The sequence below is a fragment of the Rhinoderma darwinii genome, chromosome 1 (assembly GCF_050947455.1).
Source record: "Rhinoderma darwinii isolate aRhiDar2 chromosome 1, aRhiDar2.hap1, whole genome shotgun sequence".
In the NCBI taxonomy this organism is placed as follows: Eukaryota; Metazoa; Chordata; class Amphibia; order Anura; family Rhinodermatidae; genus Rhinoderma; species Rhinoderma darwinii.
In genome coordinates, this window is record NC_134687.1 from 4,011,260 (window position 1) to 4,030,890 (window position 19,631).

The 19,631-nt window shown below is 44.3% G+C and overlaps 1 long non-coding RNA gene across 1 annotated transcript; it reads left to right on the plus strand.

Annotated features, from left to right (window-relative positions):
• Positions 1-210: 210 nt before the first annotated feature.
• LOC142748400 (uncharacterized) lies at positions 211-11,980 on the plus strand. The gene is made up of 3 exons (XR_012882249.1): positions 211-299; positions 5,671-5,780; positions 11,850-11,980. It is a non-coding gene; the product is annotated as an uncharacterized LOC142748400 (long non-coding RNA).
• Positions 11,981-19,631: the final 7,651 nt, after the last annotated feature.

Sequence of the window (19,631 nt, forward strand, 5' to 3'; positions counted from 1 at the left end):
TATACAGTATAGCAGAACATGTAGGAATAGTAACAGCACCAGGACCTCAAAATACGGGAGAAGATGTTGGTTTAATCACCAAAAAGTGAGTGACGTTTCAGTTCCCATCTAAACCTTTCACAAGCAAATAAGAACCGAAACGTCACTCACTTTTTGGTGATCAAACCAACATCTTCTCCCGTATTTTGAGGTCCTAGAGCTGTTATTATTCCTACATGGTCTGCTATTTGATTTCAAGTCGAGGAGTTAATTCATTCCTTGTGGTAATGTGCACATGGCCCGATTTACAGTGTTGCAAGGTGTGCTGTGTTTGTTTTGCTAATATATATATATGTATATATACTGTAGAAAATAATTTTTATAACACTGCCCCTATGTACAAGAATATAACTACTATAATACTGCCCCTATATACAAGATTATAACTACTATAATACTGCCCCCTATATACAAGAATATATCTACTATAATACTACCCCTATATACAAGAATATAACTACTATAATACTGCTCCTTTATACAAGATTATAACTACTATAATACTGCCCCCTATATACAAGAATATAACTACTATAATACTTCTCCTATATACAATAATATAACTACTATAATACTGCCCCCTATATACAAGAATATAACTACTATAATACTTCTCCTATATACAAGAATATAACTACTATAATACTGCTCCTATATACAAGAATATAACTACTATAATACTGCTCCCATATACAAGAATATAACTACTATAATACTGCCCCTATATACAAGAATATAACTACTATAATACTGCCCCTATATAAAAGAGTATAACTACTATAATACTGCCCCCTATATACAAGAATATAACTACTATAATACTGCACCTATATACAAGAATATAACTACTATAATACTGCCCCCTATATACAAGAATATAACTACTATAATACTGCTCCTATATACAAGAATATAACTACTATAATACTGCTCCCATATACAAGGATATAACTACTATAATACTGCCCCTATATACAAGGATATAACTACTATAATACTGCCCCTATATACAAGAGTATAACTACTATAATACTGCCCCTATATACAAGAATATAACTACTATAATACTGCCCCGATATACAAGAATATAACTACTATAATACTGCCCCATATGTACAAGAATATAACTACTATAATACTGCCCCCTATATACAAGAATATAACTACTATAATACTGCCCCATATGTACAAGAATATAACTACAATAATACTGCTCCCATATACAAGAATATAACTACTATAATACTGCCCCTATATACAAGAATATAACTACTATAATACTGCCCCCTATATACAAGAATATAACTACTATAATACTGCTCCCATATACAAGAATATAACTACTATAATACTGCCCCTATATACAATAATATAACTACTATAATGCTGCCCCTATATACAAGAATATAACTACTATAATACTGCCCCCTATATACAAGAATATAACTACTATAATACTGCCCCTATATACAAGAATATAACTACTATAATACTGCCCCCTATATACAAGAATATAACTACTATAATACTGCTCCCATATACAAGAATATAACTACTATAATACTGCCCCTATATACAATAATATAACTACTATAATACTGCCCCTATATACAAGAATATAACTACTATAATACTGCTCCTATATACAAGAATATAACTACTATAATACTGCCCCTATATACAAGATTATAACTACTATAATACTGCCCCCTATATACAAGAATATAACTACTATAATACTGCCCCCATATACAAGAATATAACTACTATAATACTGCCCCCCATATACAAGAATATAACAACTATAATACTGCCTCCTATATACAAGAATATAACTACTATAATACTGCCCCTATATACAAGAATATAACTACTATAATACTGCCCCTATATACAAGAATATAACTACTATAATACTGCCCCTATATACAAGAATATAACTACTATAATACTGCCCCTATATACAAGAATATAACTACTATAATACTGCCCCTATATACAAGAATATAACTACTATAATACTGCCCCTATATACAAGAATATAACTACTATAATACTGCCCCTATATACAAGAATATAACTACTATATTACTGCCCCTATATACAAGAATATAACTACTATAATACTGCCCCTATATACAAGAATATAACTACTATAATACTGCCCCTATATACAAGAATATAACTACTATAATACTGCCCCTATATACAAGAATATAACTACTATAATACTGCACCCTATATACAGGAATATAACTACTATAATACTGCCCCCTATATACAAGAATATAACTACTATAATACTGCCTCCTATATACAAGAATATAACTACTATAATACTGCCCCTATATACGAGAATATAACTACTATAATACTGCCCCCTACATACAAGAATATAACTACTATAATACTGCCCCCTACATACAAGAATATAACTACTATAATACTGCTCCTATATACAAGAATATAACTACTATAATACTGCCCCTATATACAAGAATATAACTACTATAATACTGCCCCCTATATACAAGAATATAACTACTATAATACTGCCCCTATATACAAGAATATAACTACTATAATACTGCCTCCTATATACAAGAATATAACTACTATAATACTGCCCCTATATACAAGATGTAACTACTATAATACTGCTCCTATATATAGGAATATAACTACTATAATACTGCCCCCTATATACAAGATGTAACTACGTAATGAACGTTTCGCCTGCTTGTTTGTACATATCACACCCGTTTAGGGCTTTCCATCCTTCTCTATACTGATCAGTATTTGCTGTTTTCTTATAGACTTGTTGGTTACTCATTTATAAACTGGTGAACGGTCATAAACTTCCAAAGAGCAAACTAAAACTTAACATGCATATGTAGCTGAGCTGAGTGGAGACACTTATAGGAATAATAATATAAGTTTGTGCGCGGCGTGCCGGCAATTCTCGCTGGGTGATGCGTTCAGTATAACAGGATTGATTTGCAGCTTCATTTTAAGAAAGTGGCCATTTTATTGTGTTCGATGTGCTGGTTTTATAATGACGTCTCATTTCACAAGAATTGCATCCAATACAAGATAAATCTTTCTCCCATCTTAATGTCTCGCAGGATAATTTAAGAATAATAATGTGGGAACGTTTTGGTAGGATGGGAGGTTATCGGCAAGTGTAAAACTATTCATTTTCCCCATGAATTTGGAGGCCGGCGATATTACTGTTTAATTGACCCTTTGACATTCATTTTATGGCCACTTCTTGTCTGTAGGAATCCGGAACGCATGGCGCACTTAGATATCCTCCTATTATAACGAAACATTACCGCTAGATATTCATGCAGAACCAAATTTCCTTTGCAATACATATTGGAGCAAATGAATGTAAAGCGCTTCCCCTAATCTGGATAAATGATGCAGTATATCACCATAGAGGTGGGCAGACGGGCAGCTGATTTGGGCATACGGCAAATAAGAGAATTGAATTTAGTGCCAGTCAGTACCAGATTTACACCCCAGGAGCCGGCAGACACAGAATACACATCAACTCAGACCTAGTCTATCTATAGTCTCACCTAAAGACTCTCTCCTCTTATATATAAGTAGAATCATACTGTAAAGGATCTGCCAAACACAGCTTCTGTGTCGACGTCCATGGTTAATCAGTCTGCACCTGCTCCTAGGTCTGATAGAGTGACTCGATCTGCTACCACTCAGGCTGGTAGGCTGAGGAGTGGGAGAACCTATCACAGCCTGGCCAGACGGTTCTAGCTCCCGCCCTCGGTCCATTTATACCTTCATTTCCTGCTCTTCCTTTGCCTGTGATTCTGTCTTGTTTCCTGGCTCTGCTGCTCCTGCTAATACTATTGACCGCTGCTTCAAATTGACCCTGGCTTTACTGACCACTCTCCTGCTCTGCGTTTGATACCTCGTACACTCCTGGTTTGACTCGGCTCGTTCACTACTCTTGTTGCTCACGGTGTTGCCGTGGGCAACTGCCCCATTTCCCTTGCTTCTGTGTACCCTTGTCTGTTTGTCTGTCGTGCACTTATTGAGCGTAGGGACCGTCGCCCAGTTGTACGCCGTCGCCTAGGACGGGCCGTGCAATAGGCAGGGACTGAGTGGAGGGTATATTAGGGCTCACCTGTCTGTCTCCCTACCCCGACATTACACATACTTTACGCACATGGTGACATTTGGTCGCGCCAGTCCGGATTAAGTTACGGGATCACCACAACCAATGTTACCCTATGGAAAAATATAACCTGTGACCAGTGACCAGATGTTGCTATGGAGCACAAGTGTTTTACAGGATTATAAACACGACAGATTTTTTTCAGAAACAGCGCCACACCTTTCCGCAGGTTGTATGTAGTATTGCAGCTCGCCAAAAAACTGCCATGTTTTTCTAATCCTATACAACCCCTTTAATAAATTTGCACCGCCATAGAAGTTAGCCACTTTAAAGGAGTTTTCCACTACCGGAGAACTGATGACCTACCCACCAGATTGGTCATCAGTATATGATCCGTGGGGGTCCGACACCCGGATTCCACATCGATAAGCTATTCTGGCTGCCTGCGGGCACCGGATGTCATTGCACAGTATTCAATGTATGGTGTCGGAAGCAGTTGGCTCCGTACATTGCATAGCGGCCGTACTGCCGGACTGCAGCTCTGCCGCTATTCCACGACTGAAGTCATCTTCTTCCGGCATTGACGTCGGAGCGGCTGATCGGTACGGGTTCAGGGTGTCGGACCCCCACAGATCATGAAATGATGACCTATCTGGTGGATACCAGATAGGTCATCACATGTACAAAGAAAGAAGTGGCTGAAAATTATGAGGCCGTATTCAAGGGAAAAAAGCCTTTGATTTCATGGTGTTTTTGACGCTTAAATTAAGCTTTTTTTAGGCGTTTTTCATAGTCAATGGAAAATTCGCTCCAAGAACACCTCAAGAAGTCACAGGCTGCTTGTTTTACGGGGCTTCTTTTTACGAGGCGTTGTTTTAATTCAGCATTTTTATTTTTATATATAAAATAACGTACCCTTTAAATTGAATTACCACCCTTACCATAATAAAATAATTTTTTTGTCCCCTGTATAAATAGGATCACAATTCTGTGCTGCTTAAGTTTATAATATTTCTTTATAGTGTGCGCAGCTCTGTTTTCTCTGATACAGAGCTCCAATAGCGATAAAATGCTGTCTGCCTGCATTCACCACTAGGGGGAGCTAAGTAGCTTGCTGCATACATCTACACATGGAACTCAATAGTATACAGAAAGTTCCCCCTAGTGGTGGTTGCAGGTAGTCAGAATTTTATTATTAACCTCCTTCGCTATACAGAGGATTGTGAGCTCGGTATCGGGAAAACTGAGCTCTGGCCGCTATAAAGATGATCAAGAAATAAATTAGGACAGATTTTTTTTTTCACCCAGTAACAATATAATGATAAGAGGTTAAGATTCCATTTAGGGGGGAATTCCCCTTTAACGTGTATGGTGTTATGTATCAGAGACAATAGAATGCTCTGATTAGAGGTGTTAATATCTGGATACATTGTTTCCTTCTCTTCAGAATGTAATAGTTGTTGCTCTGTGTTTGGATATTGTTACAGTCTTCGTACGGATCTTCTTTCCATTTATCTAGAACGGCTTCGATACTCTCCGAATATACTGGGAACAGTACATTATCCCGTATATAATGCTTCATCCATCAACGTCTCAGGTAACCATAATACAGAAGAATCATATAACCAATATTTATTCCCAATCCTACAAGAGCATTCTGGGAAATGTATCTGCGTTATGTCGCTCTTTAGCTGGTGATAAGTTATTACGCGTTTCGCTGGTGCACATCATGTTCAGATATCCGGGGCTTAAATAATGGAAATTAATATCATCACCCCCGGATTTAAACATTTCTTTTTCATAAGAGATTCAGAGGTATAAAATGTAATATAGAAACAGAGTCTCCAACTGGATAGTGGATTTTATAATGCTGAGATATAGGGCTTCACCAGCATAGATCCATTTACTGTACATTTAAAGGGGTTGTCTAGTATGGTCCATTTTCTTTTGGTAGTTTCTCATGATGACCGGCTATTCATGGGGGATCTCGCTGCTAAGACTTCCATTGATCAGCTGACATCGTTCAGGAAACTCAATGTTTCGTATCCCCTGCAGCGTCTAAAAGATCCTTTAATTAAAATGCTTCCCATTAAAATCAATGGGCCGTTCATTGAGTTCAATGGATGCACGAGGGCAGTTCTCCTGAAGATTATTTTTTTTTTAACTGGTTGTCCGTTCTGGTTAATAGAAAGGGGTCCCAATCAGGAGACCCTAGTGATTACCCAAAAATATCCAAGCAAAGCGCTGTTGTAAATAGTCCTGCCCATCGATGTATTACATGGTTGGATATTTATTTGAATGGCCGTCTACAATACTACATTTCTCCTGCAGGGGTAATGTATGGCTAGCCAGAGCATCCCCAGCAGTAACCGTCGATCACCGGCGTTTACTGAAGCCGAATCCACATTGATCGGCTGATTTTCACCAACTGGTTTGAGTATGAAGAGGGGTCGTCTGGATTAGACAATCCCTTTAATGGAACTATGACTTAGTGTCTCTCCCCAGTATGATGGGGTCAACTTTATACCAGTGTCTAGAACTGGAGATGGACAATGACACAACTAGTTGATTCCAGATAATCCAATTCTATCGCTCAACTCTGGGTCACCTATTTACAATTATCAATTTGCTATTGCTATAAGCTGCTTATCTTGTCTCAGGCAGCACAACACACCTGCCATTCTGTCATTAACCCTCCATCTAATGAGATAATCAAATGGCACATTCAGTTTTACTGTAGGCTGTAAAATGAGATGCTTTTATTTTACTGGTCTGGAGAGTAGCCCTGTTTGGCCACTAGATGTCACTATCTGTGTCAGGAATATCTAATAATTTATGTTACATGGATAAACATGGCCGAAATAGCAGAAAATACAATTATCTCTCTCTTACCTTCATCACTAAAGCAAACAACTGGCAATTACAACACTGATTCGTTTTCATATATTTAAAACGAACAGCGAAATTAGAATTAAAGCTCCGACCTTCAGATACTGGGATGATACTAAGAAGCAAATCAATTCAAATACTAAATCCAATACTTGATTTCTGTCCTTGCTGGAAGAAATTATAAAAAAAAACCTTTATAAAGGGCCGTATTTTCCCAGCAGCTTTTCTTAGATAAGGGCATTCATGTTGTACTGCGAACATGCAGAATAAGCAATATGACCCCATATCCCCATATTTAAAGGAACTCGGCGGTGCAGCGTGCCTATAGGATTATCCCAGACCTCAAGTGTAGCCGACATGTAACACTGATAAGTGCAAATCCAACTTGCATTCTTCTGTACAATACCTCTAATCCAGCAATGTATGCGGCGCGCTCCCTCCTGGCTCTGAGGGTAAAGTAATTTGTTTTTTATCCCCCCCCCCCCCAGTGATGGAGATCCTTGACATTCAGCCAACTCCATACATTAGGATTATGTTTCCAATAAGGCATATTGGTTATTTTTCCCAGGGTCTCCAAATGTCTATGAATTAGTAATTATGTGATGAGGTCTGGATTTCATGAATTAGAAGTACTAGAATATTAAGGATATAGAGGGGAGACGAGGAGGCTTGGAAATGTAGGATTCCCATTTATTACGCAGTTTAAGCCGGGTCTTGGTGTAAACTGAGCCATAAAAGTCGCAATGGTGACTTGCAACAGATTTGCAGTAAAATGTGACTTTCACTACTTATTTGTGGACCCCCTGCCTGCCGCCCCCACAGCTGCTGATAGACACTCTTGTGCACCGATGAACCCAGGTGTGTTATGGTATTACAGATATGTGGCACCAGGGTCCATGCACCGGCAGTTGACCTCTGGTTAAAGGGGTTGACCACTTTGAAGGGAAGACTTTGGAGAGAATGACCCACATTTATTTAAGCATTAAAATGTATTTAAAGTGACTCTAGAAAAGCTGAAACTCAAGTGAGATAACGGAACTTTTCCGGCCTTAGGATAGATGGCGTCCCATGCAAAATTGTCTTTCGGCGCCCCACCCCATCATAAAAAAATGCCCCATTAAAAAGTATTATGCCCTATATAGCGCCCCCACACAGTATAATGCCCCTTTAGTGCCCCCATACAGTAGACAGTGGCACACGGCCCCCTTGTAGGCAAGTGCCACACGGCCCCCTTGTAGGCAAGTGGCACACGGCCCCCTTGTAGGCAAGTGGCACACGGCCTTCTTGTAGGCAAGTGGCACACGGCCCCTTTGTAGGCAAGTGGCACACGGCCCCCTTGTAGGCAAGTGGCACACGGCCCCCTTGTAGGCAAGTGGCACACGGCCCCCTTGTAGGCAAGTGGCACAAACCCCACAGCCCCCTTGTAGATAGCACCCCCCTTCCTGTAGATAGCGGCACTGTAGCTCCCTGAAAGAGCGGAATCCCCCTGTGGCCGGGGATTCCGCTCCTGGAAGGAGCGCTTGATGTCTCTGTAAATATATGGACAGTGACATCATGGGAAACTCCTGAAGCAGAATCCCCATCCACAGTGTTGCTGACTTTGTGACCGAGGATTCCACTCCAGGAGAAGCCCCTGACGTCTCTGTCCATTTATGGACAGTGACGTCAGGAGCTTCTCCTGGAGCCGAATCACCACACCAGCAATGCTGTGGATGGGGATTCCGCTTCAGGAGTTGCCCCTGATGTCACTATCCATATTTGGACTGGGACATCAAGCATTCCGTCCAGGAGCGGAATCCCCGGCCACAGGGGAATTCCGCTCCTTCAGGGAGCTACAGTGGCACTATGTACAGGAAGGGGGGTGGGGGGGGGGGTGCCATCTACGAAGGCTGCAAAAAAATCTCTTCCTCCTCACATGCACTTCGCACTGTGAGGAGGACAAGAGAAAGCACGACCTTGGTTCAGAGGAGTGTCGCGGCACCCCGATTGGGAACCACTGGCCTAGTAGATAGCAGAGCAGGGAGATACCTCCTTGCTCTGCTATAGTGTTCAATAGTATCTGCGTCCGTACTATAGGATGTGGCGTCGCTACACAGCGGCTGCTAGCGGCACCATTGGCCGTTGGGTGGGGGGGCTTCCCGGTTGGCGTCACGGGTGCCCTTATGCCCGGTGTTGCCGCTAGAAGCCACCTCAGCGGTAGCGACGCCACTGAGAGAAGAAGCGCCCGGGGGAAAAAGGCAGCTGCTGAGTCGCCGGGTCCGTGTGCTTCTGAAACACAAGCAGGGGAAGGGAGTAGCGTAGTGCCCCCTTCCACCTGCTGGAGTGATGCGCCCTGTGCAATGGCACAGGTCACCCCCCCCCTAAGGCTTACCCTTTATCTATCTATCTATCTATCTATCTATCTATCTATCTATCTATCTATCTATCTATCTATCTATCTATCTATCTATCTATCTATCTATCTATCTATAATCTATCTATCTATAATCTATCTATCTATCTATCTCATATCTATCTATCTATCTATCTCATATCTATCTATCTATCTATCTATAATCTATCTATCTATAATCTATCTATCTATCTATCTCATATAGTTGGTTTTCCATTGGGTGTTCTAGTTAGAATGTTTTTCTTATAAAATAAGCCGATTAATTTAAATAAAGTTCTTTGTGCAGTTCATTGAGGAAATGCAGATGATTCAGAATTGTATTGTGATGTGGTATTATTATAATTTTGTGATGGGGAGAGACCCCGCGCTCCGTCCTTAGAAGCCTCTGTATCTAGCCTTGATAAGATGTATTATGAGTCTTGCAGTAGATCTACATTTTCAGGGCCTGATGTGAATGCACCGGCAGTGGATGCACAATGTAAAATGCGTGAGCATGTACATACTCTGTGGCTTTATTCCTTGTGAATGGCTTGTGTCACACAGTTGACACTCGCACTGAGAAGCATTCAGCTTCTTATCACTGAGGGGCATGCAGGGTCATTCCCCCGCTGTGGGCTTGTTTTCATTCTCCGGCGATTGTCGCAGGAAACCAGTTGTCATAGTTTACACTCAAAAAGGGAGCACTGTAGAAAAATCAGGATGGGAACCCCTTTTCCTGTGCTCTTATTGATCCGCTGCACCAACACTCGTCATTCCCAATGCAAACTGTTCTTCAGCAGCTACCACATATATAAGGTCCCCCACCCCCAATATCTGGAACACTACATGGACTGCATTGTATCCTACAAATGTCCTTATAATCCTGAACAAATTGTTACTATAGTGCCCACTAAAAAACCCCTAAAGGTAGCAGTCAGGGGGCTGGAGAATAGTTTGTCATATATGTCCCTTCCCTTGCAGCTATTTAGCAGCCAAGAGGTCACATTTTTCTGCAGACAAGACTTCAAAAGCTGGTCCCATATAATAGATCACCCAAACCTACGGAGATCAACAAGATCAGCGGACGATCTAAAGTGCATGGTGGCCTCTCTATAGTCCTGAGCCAAAAATGGATGTCACCATGCCCGATCCTTTATTCTCTGTGACGTTGGCTTATTTGCCCTCTCGTCATTGGCACAGGTCTAGTCGAGCGTGCTTGTTTATGGGCAGGACGGGGGAGGGACGTGTTGGCCAAATGGACATGTAACCAACAGCTATGTACATGTATGGCATACGATCCACATTTTAAAGGTACAGTACATCAGGGAGTCTCCACAGAGAGGAGTAGAAAGTGGCGCAATGCGAGCACCATGCTACGTTTTTGGGCTTTATATAGCGCACGTCCCCAACATATCGCATTGAATCACACTGTCTATATGACCCCCTTCAGAACACTCTAAATTAAATACGGACCACATACCAGACCCCCTAAACAAATAAAGACCAGTGAATAAATAAATGCAGATTCTCCCAGAATCCCTAAATGAATAGAGAACACAGACCTCTTAATAAAAGGTCCATAAAAAAAATAAGGACCCCAGACCTGACCCCCTAAAAAATTAAAATACCCAGATCCCAGACCACATCCCTTAAAAGTTAGACACTAAAGACCCCTTGAATAATACAGACCCCAGAACAGGCTTCACCTGTTTACAGACCCACATGGACCCCCCCCCATTTATAAACCCCAGAAGTGACCCCGAATTACTCCTTTACAGACTCCAGACTAGATCCCTCCGCTGTTTAGAGACCCCAGACGAGGCCCCGAAACTTCCCTGTTACAAACCTGAGACCAGACGTTCAGACACTCGCCTCTCCCCGTTTCTTCACGTCCCTCCGCACTTGGGTGTCGCTGCAGACAACGTCCTGATTCCCGCTATCTGTGACATTTGCCGGCTTTTCTGGGAGTTCTGGAGATTTTACATTTTTCCGGGAGAATTGGCAAACCTGAAATCCATAGGGGCCGGGGTCGCATCTCCTGGCTTTTTTTATTGGCACTTTGGGAACAATCACACCCACTATTTCAGCTTTGATCGGACATGGTAATTTGGAGGGAGCCTGTCCTGGAGGTAAGTGCCCTTTAATAACATGGCTGATATTTAACCATGGTCTCAATGCTGTAAGGAAGAAGCGCTCCCCATTGTCCCAGCATTTCGCCTCCTTGTCAAAATCTTACAAATGTCCGTGACGTGTGCACAAATAAGAGTCTGACCCCCTGTGTACTCCGGTACAATGAAAGCACCAGAACTAACGTATGTGCGATCTATGACAGAACGCCGCTACGAACGCCGAGAAAACTGTTCATTGACTTGTGCCAATTCTCATCCACGTGCTCCTTTATTACAGAAAAATGTCTAAAATGTCTGTAAAACGCGTGACCGATGACACAGAATTCATTATAAAGACGAGAGACGAGCGTGATGTTGTGAAAACGCAGAATGGCGCAGGTGAATGGAAATTGAACTCCACACAATACATTAAAACACTTCTATTAAGTCCCCATGTAAGAGGCGTCCATTGAATGCTCGGAACGTGACAAACCAGATGGGGGTTGTCCAGTAGACCATAAAGGTTTCCAGTCGAGGACTCCCTTCTAAAAGCAGCAGGTGAAGCGTACGGGACACGAGAGCGGGACCATGACACCGGTAAACAGGAGACGGAAAAGCAGCTGATACCACATTCACTCCTACCACCAATCGAAGAAAAAGCTCGTCGTATTCTTGGGAGAATTCATGTGATCAGTGAAGTGACGGAGTCCATACCGACTGCAGCGAGACGCAATCTACAAGGTAACGGTTTTACAATGGGATTTCCGATAAAGGTTTAGGGATGCGACCCTGATGACCTATCTGTAGGGTGTGTGATCTGTGGTGGTCCTGACCCCTGAGGACCCCGAGCAGAATGAAGGGGCTTCCTGCGGCGCCTGTACTGTAGTAACCCGTTATTGTCGGTGGGGATGCAGCTCTGGTCGAAGCCTTGAGGCGAAACGCGGGTCAGGTGATTCACGTGGTCTCTGCTGCAGTTGGCTAAGACCCTTTTTCACCCAATCTATGGATCTCATGGTAAATATTACACTTGCGCGCGGCTGCTTCTGCCTCTACTTTGAGGCCAAACGCACACGATGTGGATTACGTGTGGATTTGCCGGCCGTATTTTCGTGCGGCAGATCCGCAGCGTAATACAATATCCACAAACTTAATGAGGTCCCAAAAATCTCATCTACACGTTGCAGATTTTTTTCTGCAGGTCTATTGACCTGCGGTGTGTGTTTTAAAATCCACAACATGTCAATTTATCCCGCGCTTCTGCTTGTGAATTGTATCTGACGAGTGTAAAAAAAAAAATGCACCAAAATCTGCAGCATAAAAACGCATTTAGTTCCGCAACAAAATGTAAAAAACGCATCAAATGTCAGATTAGACGCAGATTTTACTTGTGGAATTACCTGCGTTTACCTGTGGCTTTGATGCATATTTTCTGCACCAAATTCTGCAATGTGTGAATGTAGCCTTAGAAGGGATGTTTTGTAACATAATTCTTGAGTAGTGACACATTTGGGACATATTAGACCCCGTTCACATTACGTTTTTTTGGCCTACATTTGGCGTATATGCCGGGAAAAACTGACAAGAAGTAGAAAAGTGTCACCTATAGACTTTTATGGAATCCATTTAACAGATACTGAACTTTCATGACCTTTTCATGATGCATATTTTAAATGGCTGCCATAATAACCTGAGAGGGACGAGTGCCGCCGGTCGCCATCCATTACCCATTGACTTTTTTGGCATTGGTTTAATGTACATCATGAAAGACGATTGCAACGCTTGCCTGTGACGTTTGCATACGTCACTTATAGCCCCTCATATAAAAACATTTACTGCATGGTGTACGTTTTACACGGGATCCCGCTGTATGGTATACATTAGTCTAATATGCTTTTCCATCCTAAAAAAAAAAGGTATTCCAACAACTATCAGCCCGATGGAGACCAAAAGGACACTATTTTGGCCTCCGTCGGGCTAATGGATCGCTATGGACATGTTTATGGTGTACGCCGGGAGCTTTCCCAGCATACACACTGAGGAGAAGACCAAAACGTGATGTGAACAGGGCTTTATATTATAAACACAAGTTTGTAACTAGGAAACACTGTGCCCCATAGCAAACTTTTGACTGGGTCTCCCCTGGGTCCACACAACCCCCCCCCCCCCCTTTGTAGATCGTGCCCACCTGTCGATAGTCCCATACAGCCCCCCCTGTAGACAGCGCTATACAGTCCCCCTGTAGGCAGTGCTATACAGTCCCCCTGTAGACAGTGCTATACAGTCCCCCTGTAGACAGTGCTATACAGTCCCCCCTGTAGACAATGCTATACAGTCCCCCCTGTAGACAGTGTTATACAGCCACCCCCTGTAGACAGTGCTATACAGTCCCCCCAGTAGACAGCGCTATACAGTCCCCCTGTAGACAATGCTATACAGTCCCCCCTGTAGACAGTGCTATACAGTCCCCCCTGTAGACAGTGCTATACAGTCCCCCCTGTAGACAGCGCTATACAGTCCCCCCTGTAGACAGCGCTATACAGTCCCCCCTGTAGACAGTGCTATACAGTCCCCCCTGTAGACAGTGCTATACAGTCCCCCCTGTAGACAGTGCCATACAGTCCCCCCTGTAGACAGTGCTATACAGCCCCCCCTGTAGACAGTGCTATACAGCCACCCCCTGTAGACAGTGCTATACAGCCACCCCCTGTAGACAGTGCTATACAGCCACCCCCTGTAGACAGTGCTATACAGCCCCCCCTGTAGACAGTGCTATACAGTCCCCCCTGTAGACAGCGCTATACAGTCCCCCCTGTAGACAGCGCTATACAGTCCCCCCTGTAGACAGCGCTATACAGTCCCCCTGTAGACAGTGCTATACAGCCCCCCTGTAGACAGTGCTATACAGTCCCCCTGTAGACAGTGCTATACAGTCCCCCCTGTAGACAGTGCTATACAGCCACCCCCTGTAGACAGTGCTATACAGTCCCCCCTGTAGACAATGCTATACAGTCCCCCCTGTAGACAGTGTTATACAGCCACCCCCTGTAGACAGTGCTATACAGTCCCCCCAGTAGACAGCGCTATACAGTCCCCCTGTAGACAGTGCTATACAGTCCCCCCTGTAGACAGTGCCATACAGTCCCCCCTGTAGACAGCGCTATACAGTCCCCCCTGTAGACAGCGCTATACAGTCCCCCCTGTAGACAGCGCTATACAGTCCCCCCTGTAGACAGCGCTATACAGTCCCCCCTGTAGACAGTGCTATGCAGCCCCCCCTGTAGACAGTGCTATACAGTCCCCCCAGTAGACAGTGCTATACAGTCCCCCCAGTAGACAGTGCTATACAGTCCCCCCTGTAGACAGTGCTATACAGCCCCCCCCTGTAGACAGTGCTATACAGCCCCCCTGTAGACAGTGCTATACAGCCCCCCCTGTAGACAGTGCTATGCAGTCTCCCCCCCCCCCGTAGACAGTGCTATACGGCCCCCCCATTGTAGATAGCGCTCCCTTGTATATAGTACGATATATTGCCCCCAAACCCAAAAAATTATACTCCCCTAGGCCCAGTTCCCCCAACGAACCGAGCAGTTCCTCAAAGCCGACAGGCTGGCGTGATCCAGTGACATCATCACGCCGGCCTGCGCAGGGATCCTGACCCTGCGCCTGATAAGCTGCAGATCGAATGTGGCCTGTAGCCTAGCCTAGAGCTACCCCCCTGCTCTGCCATAGTGTTCAAAGGATGCAGATACTATCGAATGAGGGGTCGCCACCTGCGGGCCCCGTAGCGGGCGCTATGGCTGCTACAGCTTCTCATTGCACGACCCCAGTGAAGTGAGGAGGAAGGGGGTCTCGGGACCCCTATTCTATTGGTCAGTGGGGATCTCAGCAATGGGGCCCATTGATCAGACATCTATCGCCTATCCTGTGGTTAAGTATCATATTGTAATATACATATCACAATAGCTGCAGAGACTCATTGCATTCTGGGATAAGTAATTTCACACCATAATCAACCATAAACAGTTAAATATATACATAGTACATGAAATACATGTGGGCATTGAATGCTGGTCAATGTAGTTTGTAGCTGACATCACTGGGGAGGAGTTACTCTATGCAAATGATTTAGACTCCTCCCTTCTCAGAAGTTAATAGCGTTTGCAACAAAGTGCATAAGAACTTGAAAAAGGCTAAAACAAGGAAAAAAGATAAAAGCTCTAGTAATTTCATTGACCCAGAATCGCTGGACATGCCCTTTAAGGCTACAATGCCTTGAAGAGGCTTGTCAATGGCTAGAAGACCTCTCCAGCTGATGCCAGATCCCAAACCTTTATCCAGGAAACTCGCTCTATCGCCATACATTGAACACATACTTTCTTTAGGTTTCATTAGGGTGCATTATAATTGCGATTTAAATCCTTCAGTAGACCTTGAAATATTAACAAGACCTCCGTCAAAGTCACGAACACGATGGAATGATGATTGGCTCATTCTCCGCATCAGGGGACAATGGGGAGAAAAAGCGTCCTCCCGAACTGGTCGCTCCATTAAAGACTTGTGGATCTCTCCATCTTCGGAGCACTTTTTATTTTCTCTCGTAACACTTTTGTTCATTACGGCCCCAGGTAAATTCAGATTTTCCTGATGATTCCACTGAAATGCTCGTTAACGGAAAACTGTTTAATTATCATTGATTATGAAGCACTAAAAACGAGAGAAATTGAGGTGAAAAGTAGATGCTGATTGCTAAATACTGACATGGTGATTTCATGCATAGTTGAGATTATTCATGAATATACATAATTGCTGAGCATCTACCACAACACTTGTTTGTGCTGGAGACAAGACTTCGTTGTCTACGGAGGGAGGGTCTGGAGAAAATATGGAAACAAACCAACATGTATCAAAAGAAGTTTCCACGTTGTACGGCTGAACTGGTTCTTCAATAGGGTTGAGCCTTCCATTGGTCTTCAGAAGCTCTTGAGATATCCCAGATATGATGGGCACTGTGGTATAGAAAGTGCCAGGCATTGAAAAGTTCAAAGAACGACCTTGTACTGAGCAGCTTGACCTTGACTTGCACTGAGGTCATGAGCTCAGATCTGACCAGGTGTAACATCTGCAGGGAGTTTGTATGTTCTCCAATGGGTTTCCTCAAATTTCCACCCGTGCTCCCATTGCAAAGTTCTAAGAAGAAGCTTATTACACGCACCTTGACTTCTCCATGACCCGGCTTCCTCTGACTTCAGGTGTTATGGATTACAATCCAGTCTTTCCTCCGTCACCTCTTGCTTTTAGTTGGTCACAGATGTTACAAAGTCAAATCCTCTTTGCGTGGGATCTTCATGAACCCCAAATATCCATTAGTGTTTTAGGGAGGTCTGCACCTGACTTTAATGGTACTGTTGGGTCTTTTTTTTTAAAAAGTCTGCACCGGCCATTTAAAAGAGTATTCCGATTTCAGACACTTCTGGCATATCCTGTGGATGACACCCTAGGTCCTTTTTCTCTTTGCCAAGTGAGACCAGCGTTAACGTTCCACTAATAGAAGTAACATAACCTTAAAGGGGAGTCTCATAGACACAAGCCCTATTTAAAAAAAAAAAACTGACTGGTCTGGCTTCTCCAGCCCGACCATCAGCTGTTCTCACCCGGGAAAGCCACGGCCAGCCACACATTTCCCCTGCAGCAGCCGAAATGTATCATTACATGCCGACCCTTCAAATGAATGTCCGTCTATGTAATGTATAGACGTGGCAAGTCTGCCAGAGCTATGATAATATTAATCTTTATATAGCGCCAACATATTCTGCAGCACTTTACAATTCAGAGGGAACATGAACAGACCATATCAGACATTACATAGTGACAAAACTAATGAACAATTCAAACAAGGGAAGTGCGGACCCTGATCACAAGAGCTTACAGTCTATGAGGAAACAAGGAAGAAGAGGAGTGCGGACCCTGATCACAAGAGATTACAGTCTATGAGGAAACAAGGAAGAAGAGGAGTGCGGACCCTGATCACAAGAGCTTACAGTCTATGAGGAAACAAGGAAGAAGAGGAGTGCGGACCCTGATCACAAGAGCTTACAGTCTATGAGGAAACAAGGAAGAAGAGGAGTGCGGACCCTGATCACAAGAGCTTACAGTCTATGAGGAAACAAGGAAGAAGAGGAGTGCGGACCCTGATCACAAGAGATTACAATCTATGAGGAAATAAGGGAGACACAAAATGTAAGAAGTGGATGACTGACATGAAGTGTATTAGGGTGCAGGGAGTGTGGGGGATACTGCTGAATGAGGGGGTCAGGTCTGATGACTAATGTAAAAGGGGGGCCAGGGAAAGGAGTCATATTAGGGAATGTTATAGGCCGGTCTAATACAATGTGTTTTCAGGGCACGTTTAAAACTGTGGATATTGGGAATTAATCGGATTGTCTGGGGTAGCACATTCCAGAGGACGGGTGCAGCACGAGAGAAATCTTGGAGACGGGACTGAGGGGTTCGGATTATGGAGGATTTTAATCTGAGGTCGTTGGCAGAACGTAGAGCGCGGGTAGGCTGGTAGACGGAGATGTAAGGAGGTGCAGCACTGGGGAGAGTGTCGTGGGTGAGAGTAATAAGTTTGAATTTAATTCTGAAGGGGCTGGGCAACCAGTGCAGTGACTGGCAGAGGGTAGAGGCGTTGGTGTAGTGGTGCAGTGACTGGCAGAGGGTAGAGGCGTTGGTGTAGTGGTGCAGTGACTGGCAAAGGGTAGAAGCATTGGTGTAGTGGTGTAGTGACAGGCACAGGGTAGAGGGATTGGTGTAGTGGAGTAGTGACTGGCACAGGGTAGAAGCAGTGGTGTAGTGACTGACACAGGGTAGGGGCATTGGTGTAGCGGTGCAGTTACTGCCACAGGGTAGAGGCATTGGTGTAGTGACTGACACAGGGTAGGGGCATTGGTGTAGTGACTGACACAGGGTAGGGGCATTGGTGTAGCGGTGCAGTGGCTGCCACAGGGTAGAGGCATTGGTGTAGTAACTGGCACAGGGTAGAGGCATTGGTGTAGTGACTGACACAGGGTAGAGGGATTGGTGTAGCAGTGTAGTGACTGGCACAGGGTAGAGGCATTGGTGTAGCAGTGTAGTGACTGGCACAGGGTAGAAGCATTGGTGTAGCGGTGCATTCACTGGCACAGGGTAGAGGCATTGGTGTAGTGACTAGCACAGGGTAGGGGCATTGGTGTAGTGGTCAGGGGCGTAACTAGGAAAGACTGGGCCCCATAGCAAACTTTTGACTGGGCCCCCCCCCCTCTGCTGGGTATCACACAACCCCCCCCCCCTTGTAGATAGTGCCTCCCTATAGATTCCACCACACAAAGCCCCCCTATAGATAGCACCATACACAGCCCCCTGTAGATAACGCCATACAGCCCCCTCTGTAGATAACGCCATACAGACCCCCTCTGTAGATAACGCCATACAGCCCCCTCTGTAGATTACGCCATACAGCCCCCCCCCAAAAAAAAAAGCGGCCTATAGTTTGTCCTACAAAAGACATGCATCCCCTATCCACAGGATAGGGGATACATGTGTGATCGCTGGCAGCGATAAGGAGACCGAAAGTTCCCCGAAGTTCTCCATGACTAACCTCGGACTTCTGGCGTCTGCGCAGTTCAATAAAAATGAAAGGAGCGCTGGTCACGCATGCGCACAAGCACGACCGGTGCGCAAGTCATTTCCATGGAGCTGCAGACAGACTACGGAAGTCCGAGGTTTGCCATGGAGAACTTAGGGGGGACTTTCGGTCCCCCGTTCTCCTCATCGCTGGGCGTCCCAGCGATCCCACATGTATCCCTATCCTGTGGTTAGGGGATGCATGTCTTTTGTAGGAACAACCCCTTCAGTGGCGTCTCGCTGTAGCAGCCATAGCGGCTGCTAGCGGAGCCTGCGGCCATGGGAGGGGCCGTGCCGGCGGGTGGCACGGGCCCCCTCATGCTGCAGGCCCCGTAGAAGTCGCTACGGCTGCTATAGCGGTAGTTACGCCACTGCGCATAGGTTTGTACGGCGTAAAACTACAGCTCCCAGCATGGCC